Source organism: Panthera uncia, chromosome F1 (assembly GCF_023721935.1).
Source record: "Panthera uncia isolate 11264 chromosome F1, Puncia_PCG_1.0, whole genome shotgun sequence".
NCBI classification, from domain to species: Eukaryota; Metazoa; Chordata; class Mammalia; order Carnivora; family Felidae; genus Panthera; species Panthera uncia.
The window spans coordinates 63,550,772-63,560,139 of NC_064813.1; the positions used below are offsets into that span (position 1 = coordinate 63,550,772).

The 9,368-nt window shown below is 51.1% G+C and overlaps 1 pseudogene; it reads right to left on the bottom strand.

Annotated features, from left to right (window-relative positions):
- Positions 1 to 2,366: 2,366 nt before the first annotated feature.
- Positions 2,367 to 3,351, bottom strand: LOC125925622 (olfactory receptor 10J5-like; annotated as a pseudogene).
- Positions 3,352 to 9,368: the final 6,017 nt, after the last annotated feature.

A 9,368-nucleotide genomic window follows, 5' to 3' on the forward strand; every position in this document is an offset into this window, starting at 1 on the left:
AAGTGCGGTGCGATACTTGAGTGGGTACTCGTTCTACCCAGCACTGCTCTGGGAGGGGTCATAAGCACGAGATAAACCATTCCCGGTCCCGGTCCGCTTGTGATCCAGCAAGAGAAACATACCCGCGGTCAAACAACGAAAGCACCATGAGAAAACCGCACTAATGGAATTTCATGCCAAGAACTTGAGGGACGTGTAGAAAGGACGGTTGCCTGCGTTGGAGCGAAGGGCATCGAGCTGCAGGAGACCATGTGAGGCAGCCCTTGTGACCAGATGAGTCGGCACGGAATACATAGGTAAGGGGACTAAAACCATACATGCTTTTATATATAGTTTTTGTATGATATATATACATATATGGAAGGAGGCCAACCAAGAAACAGCCTCTTGACTCTAGACAACACAGTGATGGTTACCAGAAGGGAGGTTGGGGGGGTGGAAACTGGTGATATAGGGATGGGGAGCAAGGAGGGCACCTGTGATGAGCACCAGGTGTTGTAGGGAAGTGTTGAATCACGGTATTGTACACCTGAAACTATTACACGGTACATTAATGTATTAAAATAAAAACTTAGGATATTTTCCTCTGTGGTCAGCAAGGCAGAATTAAACATCGTATTTATAACAGTCGCTGTTGGCAGCTGCTCTTGGGCCCGGCTCTGACATTTAACTCCTGAGTGCACAGGTGGCTTGTGGTGTGTCGGCTGTTGTGGGCGTGTGGATGGAGGGAGAATACGGGGGAAACCTCCCGCTTTGGTCCTCGGACTCAGGAAGAGTGGCCTCGTGGAGAAGTAGCAAGGGAGCAAGGGGCTGGGTGAGGCGATGCTGCCTCTGGGGAGGGTTAGGACAGGTTTGGTCCCCGCCCCACTTTCCTGCTCAGAACAGCCCTCCCCGGCCCGCCGCCTCCCTTCTGCACACAAAAGGACAGATCTGAGGACCTGGGTGGCTTCTAGTCCAGAGGGAATTGAGGTAATAAGTAAGAGTTGGCACTGTGGGTGGTCTTGGTGGCAGGGGGAGGGGTCCTGTCATGCTGTCGGAGAGACCCTTTCCTTCTGGAGGAAAGCTGCCTTACTTCTCAGGGGTGCCAACTTTGGATGTGGGGGAGGGTTTCATGGTGGGCTGAACCTGAGAGCACTGTCGGGGAGGACCTTATGGCAGATAAGGGCGCTCGGGCCCAGTTTTGACCTCTCAAAAGCTTCTGTAGGAAGCCTTGCTTCTAGGATGCAGAAATCTCAAAGACCTAGGGCAGAAACTACAAAGAGATGACCAGACCTTGGAAGAACTCTGGCTTTCCCGCTTAGAATCTCAGCCGCTTGTACGGCCAGACCTTACTTGGGGTGAGTTCCTGGGATGGCCCCATCCCTTTCTCAGGAGAAGGGAAAGGAAATCCCTCCTTTAAGAAGACAAATGTCATTAAGCAACGGGCAAGTAAGCCTTCCGAACACAATACTGAGGAGAAAGAGGCATGTGCCTGAAGTGTCTAACTCTCCCTACCATCACCGGAGGTAAGAGTGTAAGAGGTTCTGTGCAGGCGGGAAACCAGAAAAGCTCCCAGAAGCTCTGGGGGAAAGGACAGTTTCCTTAAAAGGCCTGGTAGGAGTAGAGATTTTTGTTTTCAGCCTTTTTTTGGTGAATTGAACAACTACTCCTGACTGCTGGTGGTTTATCTCGTATTACCCAAGAAGTGCCATGGTGTGTGTGCAAATAAAGCATACTTTCATGGTTCTTACTCCCAAAAGAGCACAGCTCTGTTTGACCAACTTCTTTTTCTCCAGAATGGCAAGAGGGAAGCTGGCTCCACGGAGAGAACTGGCAGCCAGAGAAACTGATGAGCACGGTCAGACGTGATGTGAGAGTTGAGCGGCTCACAGCCGTGGCCACCCCTCTGGGGACCACACAGAATGGAAGCAAAGCCATTGGTATCAATCAAATAATAGAGGCTACACTTTCAAGAACGAAACTGAATTTCTTAATCTTTTTTTTTTTTTAATACACGTCTCCCCTTTCCCAAAGGTTCTGATACAATTTCACTATTGAGTATTCTTACCTTGCTGAGATTTTGCCCAGTTTCATTTTCCGTAGGTTATATTATGAAAGTTCTAGAAGTTTTTATTTTCCACCATAAAAGAGCCACATTTAATATGCTTTTAAGACGTCCCCTGCCCCACTCTAGAAGTGCAGACATACTTTCTTAAACATAATGCCCATCCTCCCTGACCTTTCAAATACCCAGATGAAAACACCTGGACCAAACTTGGGCATCTACGGAACCAAAAGATTTTATAGTAGGGGTGCTGAAGGAAGATGGGCACATCTCATTTCCGAAAGGACTGCACAGGACAGACTTGGAAGTTTGGAGGCAGTGAAGACACGTGTTGCTCAGGGATAGAGGTCTCTTACGGGCAGGGTCAACATATTAAATGTTTCTTCTCACAGCTCTGCATAGAGCATCCCTGACCTCCTTGGTCCTCGGACTGTAAACAACACGGTTCAACAACAGGGCTCAACAAAGGAGTGATGATGGTATAAGTCACTGAGAGAAGGTCTTTTTCTATTGAGTTCTCTGACTTGGGCTTGAGGTAGATGACGGAGGCGCAGCCGTAGTGGACGATGACCACCGTGAGGCGGGAGGTGCAGGTGGCAAAGGCCTTCTTCCGGCCCCGGGCGGAGGGGATCTTGAGGCTGGTGGAGATGATGAGGACGTAGGTGATGAAGATCAAGCCCACGGGGACCAGGATCACAGAGGAACTGACACCATAATTGTTGGTCTCAATGACAGTGGTGTCATTACAGGAGAGTTTTAGAACAGGGAGGATGTCACAGAAGAAATGTCCGACCACGCTGACAGGGGGGTAAGGTAAACATGGATGTCACCTGGACGGCCACCACGGCCAGGCCAAGGCCGAAGGCTCCGCACATCAGCTGGACACACACCCTCGTGCTCATGACGACTGTGTACCTTGGGGTTGCAGATGGCCACACGGCGGTCATAGCCCATGACTGTGAGCAGAAATCAGTGGCTGCTGGCTAAGGCAACAAAGAACAGCCATCTGGGCGGCACAGCCTGCCGAGGAGATGGGCTGATTCTGGGCTAGGAGACCAGCCGGCATCCGTGGCCTGGTGACCAGTGTGTATGCGGCCTCTGAACTCACCAGCGTGCTCAGGAAGAAGTACGCGGGTGTTATGGAGGTGACGGCTAATGCAGACGACCGTCACGATGATGGCATTGCCAGCTGGGGTTAATGTGTACAGGATGAGAAAGACCACGAACAGAGTGGGCTGATGCTCCTGGAATCTGGAGAATCCCAGGAAAACGAACTCGGTCACTTCTGTGACATTCTTTCTCTGCATTCTTCAGTTCCAGCGTCCGAAAACCATGTGGGGTGGGGGGGGGGGGGGCAGCACAGAGCTGGGATCAGAAAGGGTTGTAAGACCCGCACACACATGCACACGGTCTAATTTTTGGTCTATAACCAGGGTGCTGGCATAGGTCTTATGGCTGGTTTATCCCCTCCTTCCTTTTCAGTTCGTGATGTCTGATCTTCCCTTAAGCCTCCGGCCAAGGACTCAGCATTTGATGAGACCACCACATGGACCTTTTCAAAGTATCCTCGGGCATGCTATTTTTGTAGGGCACGGATGGGGGGCTTTTTCCTTCCCACCCCCTTTAATGTTTTATTTTTGAGAGAGAGCCTGAGTGGGGGAAGGGCAGAGAGAGAGGGGGGACAGAGGATCTAAAGCAGGCTCTGCGCTGACAGCAGTGAGCCTGATGCGGGGCTCGAGCTCAGCCGAAGTTGGACGCTCAACTGACTGAGCCACCCAGGAGCCCGGCTTTTTCCTTTAATAACAGCCCACAGGGACCCTGAGTCCGTGCTGCCCCAGCTTTGCCTGTGTGTCTTCCAGGGAAAGTATAAGCAGCCGGGACAAGAAAATGAGTGTCAGGGAGTCAGGCTCTTACTGAGATGGAGTCACTGCTGGGTAGCTGTCACTTAGGAAGAACGTGGGACAGGGTACAGGTTGCAGAATTAATCTCAGGGACAGGATCTTCAGGAGCACTATAGCGGGTGTGAAGATGAGGTCTTCTGGGCTCAGCCCGAGGTGTTCGGTCAAACCGTTGGCAGATCGCTTTGTTGTAAAAGTGCTAACAGGGACTTGAGGGTTTAGGGGCAAGTAAACTAAAGGGAAAAGGGGAAGTTACTGGAAAAGCGAAGGACCAGCAATAGGATAAAAGAAATAACTGATTTTGGGGGCGGGAAGGGCAGAGGGAATTTTCGGGGTGAAGAATATAATATTTGAGTTTAATTTGCTAAACTGTGCCGTGACGTAAAGTTCCTCAAGAGCCCCGGACCTTCAGGGTGAGCTGCTGTGTGTTCAGTCTTGCATTAGGGGTGTTGGGAAACGGAGAGAGGCGGCTGACAGCACAGTGTGGGAGGGGAGATGGAGTGAGGAAGACAGGCTTGCTGGGAATGAGTGGAAGCAGTACCAACCTCTCTGGTCTTACCTCTCCCCCTTGTAAGCACACGCGGGCTTTCCTAGGAGTTTGCTGAGGGACTCTGGGACAGCCACCATATGTCAAATGGTTTGAGCCATTTTACCTAAAGACCAAGATCACCGCGGCCAGCAGCAGGCTGGAGAGTTGGGGTACGTTGAGGAAACTTCCTAGGAATCTTGGAAACACAACGTAGGAAATGTTGCAAACTTTCCGGAAAGGACTCCATCGTCGAAAATAAGGAGGCAAATGTTTAAAGTAGAAACGGGTGGGGCGCCTGGGTGGCTCAGTCGGGTAAGCACCCAACCCTTAAATTTTGGCTCAGGTCATGATCTGATGGTTTGTGAGATCAAGCCCCGTGTCAGGCTCTGCCCTGACAGTGTGGAGCTTGTTTGGGATTCTCTCTCTCTGCCCCCTTCCCTGCTCACATGCTCTCTCTGTCTCTCTCTCAAAAATAAGCATTTGAGAAAAAAAAAAAATGGGTGTGCCACAAAACAATTCAAAAGATCAACTGGAAAGAAAGGTAGATTCCAGAGTGACTGTGCAACTCTCTAGGCAGCTTTTTAGAAAGCATGAGGTAGAGCTATAATTTAAAAGTAGGGGCGCCTGGGTGGCTCAGTTGGCTGAGTGTCCGACTTTGGCTCAGGTCATGATCTTGCGGTTCGTGAGTTCAAGCCCCGCGTCGGGCTCTGTGCTGACGGCTTGGAGCCCGGAGCCTGCTTTGGATTCTGTGTCTCCCTCCTCTCTGCCCGTCCCCAGCTCGTGCTGTGTCTCTCTCTCAAAAATAAATAAAAACATAAAAAAAAAAGTTAAAAGCAAACATTTGATTCCTGAGTCTTGCCAGCTACGTTTCAGGGCCAAAAAGCCCCATGTGACACGGGGCAACTAGATTGGGCAGCCGACCTCAAGCCTTCCTTCCCTCGGAGAAAGATCTGTTGGAGGGTGCTGCTGTCGTCACCGTGGATGGATGTAGGGACCGCACCAAACAACAAAACCACGTAAAGAACAATAGTAGGGTTAAAATCTGTGGATGCACATGTGAAGGCGTGTAAATTATTTTTCCAAGAAAAAGCCTGAAAGGAGATCTACCTGACATTCTTAACTGTTACGTGGGGGCAGGGGCAGTGAGATTACAGGACATCTGACCAAGTATTCACAGCGAGGACGGTGACCCTCGGTTTAAAGTACTTGGGAGCATGAAAGTACGGCTCCTAAAGAGTTAGGAGAAGTCCGGGAGGAGACCGGAGAGCGGACATCGGATTGAGCTAGGACGTCATTGGTGATTCTTGGTTAGTTTCAGTAGAGATTCTTGGTTAGTTTCTTGGGCTGGAAGCCTGGTTCCAGGGAGTAAACAAAGAACTCCAATACGTCCTGGACGAGAAGCACAGATTGTATCTGCCTTTTCTGTTTCTCGATGAGCCTGTTGTAACGAATGCCAACAAGTGGTTAAGGAGACACTGAGCCAGGAAAGCGGTGCCCCACATTTGTCGTAGGGGAGAGGAGAAAATACCGAACTGAATGGAACCAGGAGGGGGAAAGAAAAAATCCCTGGTCTTTTATTTAAATTAGGGTCTGAAAAGTGCCGCTTTCATCCCAAACCTGCCACAGATTTGGTGTAAGTATGCTTCCTGTAAATAAGAATTTTCTTTGAATAGATTATAAAGGTATAGGCTGGATGGCTGACTTCTGGGGGAAAGAAGTAACTTTTTTTTGCCTGTGGGGTACAGCGGGATTGGATTGAGCAGACCATGAAAGGCCATCTTAAGACCTTCTTAAAACGTGGAAGGAAATGCAGATGTTCAGGTGCGCACCAAGACCTGTGCGAGCTCACAACAGCGCGGCGTTCTTTCCGTGTTAGGATCCGCTTAGGGGAGAGGTGTGCGGGGTGTGAGGGAATGGCGAAGCGCCGCCGCTAGGGGGAGCTACCGCCCCTCCCGCCTGAGTTGCACAGTGTGGGGGCCGGGGCGCTGTGCTAACTGGGATTCACCCTCCACGTGGTCCATCCTCTCAGGTGGTGGCCCGCTACGCTTCCTACAGCCCGTGTCATCTGCTCACGCTGACTTTTCCTGGAATTCTTCCCAACCATATTCCACATCCGAAGCCCTGTTTTACCACATCTTGTTACGTTTCCAGTGATATTTGGGCGGCGAGTGCAGATTAAGGGTAATTTTCTGCTTAGGTCCCTTGGTAGCCTCTCTTTGGAGTGTAGGAGCAATCCCAAATTATTACTGAAGAGCGACGCGTGGCTCAAATGACCACGCAGGGCTGTGGCTGTCCCTGGAGGGGAGGGTGGCCCCGGAGGGTGAGATGGGAAGTTCGGGACATGGGACCGAATGCCCGTGTTCATCCTCCTTGGTCTTCTGTTCTTACACAGAAGACCTCGCGGGGCAAGAGACTCCAGTTGCCCTCCTTGGGAAGGGAGAAGAGGTCATGGGGAGCATCACGGAGCCAACACTGTGGAGGGGGTGGGTGGGTTCAGCCAGTGCCCGTTGCCTGGGATGAGCTCTGGGCAGTTAGAACGTGTGTCGGTGACCGTCAGGACGATTTTGGCATCAGATGGCCCCTCCTCTCCCTCCCTCCCTCCCTCCCCCCACTGGCCTGCGCAGCCAGAAGTGACGGCAGCCGTGGAAGCAGCCCTTCTCCCACCCAAATCTGAGCCCTCCTGTGGCTGAGCCCTGAGGGTGTTTCTGTGTAGGGGACACACCGGTAGATGATCTCGGAAGCGTGGTCCCGCGCAGAAAGCTTTCAAAATGATTTATACATTCCAGAAGGATAAAAAACCCTCTGGGAGAATAAGAATACAGAAATGTGCTCAGGCATCAAAATTGTAGTCGTGAAGCCAGGATTTCTAGTAGAGGAGGAAGAAAAATAGAGGGAGGAAAACACCGAGGGTGTAAAAGAGACACCATTTGCAAGGGGAAGAAATTAGGACAAAACCCATAGGTGCTTGTCAATGCCTAAATCTTCCTAAGCAGAATAATGTGCCTAGAAACAGAATCTAGGTTTAAAAAACCTGAAGCGTGCAAAGTGGGCTGAGCCCCGTGACGACATTTTGTGTGTAAGTACACAAACGTGTGCATGAAGAGAATTGCGAGTAAAAAAACAAAAAACAAAAAAAACCATGACCGTGCCTTTTTGCCAGACTTTGTGCCCTGTCCTTTACTTTTCTTTGTAAATAAGATAGACCCAGGGAGCCAGCCAGGGAGGAATTAAGAATCTGATTCCGTGAACTGTTTGAATAGAGGAGACTTTTCTTTGGGACAGAAGTGTCCTCCTACCCGGGAGACCGCCTGCCTTCTTGAGTGTGGGATCCGCCCGTGTTCTTTGCACACCAGGCAGCCGTGACTTGTTTGCAAAAACTCATGGCGGGTGGCAACTCGGGTAGTTTAGGATGAGGTTTGGGGGCAGGGACGGAAGGGGAGCGTGGCGAGTCCTTTTTATTTGTAGGAACACGCCAGAAAGTCACGGCAGGTGATTTGAGGTTCTGGAGTCCTTCTCCTCCTCTGTAGCACCCCTGATGACAGTGAGCACCTGTACTATGCAAGGACATGTGCTGAGCGGGTCCTCTGTACGCGTCCTCACGCAGACCCCCACGAGGCAGCCACGAGAAGTGGCTGACATGCCGCCTGTCTGCCTTTGCCTTCCCCAGACGCAGCTGGATTCGCCCCCCGTGGACCGTGGGTCCCAGAGCAATTTCTCCGCGACGTTGGTGCCGTCGCTTCCGGCTGTGGTGGCCGTGTGCCACACGTGACTTTGCCACCGCTCCACCTGCGCGGTGGGACCTCCAGGCGTGTTGGGCCCTCAAAAGAGTGGCCACAGCCAGACAAAACCTAGACGGCAGGTTCTGGAACACAGATGGAGGGGAGTTGAGAAGTTAGCTGCTCGGCCCCGTCAAGATGAGGAGTAAAGGTGACTCAGGTGGGGCTTCACTTTCCTTCTGCTCCTGAGCGTTCTTGGACCCCCGTTTACCGTAAACCACAGGAAGCGCGAGGCACACCTAGAACGTCTCGGCATTGTTCTCCGGATGTGACTGCACGCTGGGGCCCTAGCGGGAAGGTAAGAGGAAGGCTTTTTCACCCAAGAAAAGTCCTTTGTAGACTTCTCCGGAGCCGTGAGGCTAAGTGCTCTGACCTGTTTTCCTGTAGCTTCACAAATGAGAACCAGACCCTTGTACAAGACAGAGGTTCAAACACTGCTTTTCTTCCTAGAAACGTCTGCAGGTTTAGGCCTCTCTCTGCACACCTTTGCACACTCTCCAGTCCTGCTCCTGGGCCATCCTACCTTCCGGGTCCTTCCATTTTCCTTGTGAGTTCTCAAGGACTGAAGTGGTTTCCTGCTATTTTCCTTGTTGTGACCACCATTATACCTGAGAAGAGAATGCCTCAAGCAAGCAGCCAGAGATCCCATCTCTATTTTATTGTATTAAAAAAAAAAATGTAATGTTTACTTATTGTTGAGAGAAACAGAGCATGAGTATGGGAGGGGCAGAGAGAGGGAGAGAGGGAGACACAGAATCCGAAGCAAGTTCCAGGCTCTGAGCTGTCAGCACAGAGCCCGACGCGGGGCTCGAACTCACAAATGGCGAGATCATGACCTGAGCTGAAGTCGGACGCTTAACTGACTGAGCTACCCAGGCGCCCCTCCCATCTCTACTTTAAATGGTGTTAAAATGGAACTCTTCCTTCTTCAGTTTGGAAGGAACCATCGATGCGATGCTAGAGAATTACAAGAACGTGATACGGATCCACTTACGTGAATGTGCCAAGGAAATGATTCGGGACAAGTTCAGTGGCTCTTGTATCATTGGGCAAGAACAAGGTGTGCAGAGAGATGGACGTGGGCTGGGAGCTGTGCTGGGGAGAGCCGTGGCTTCACTGCT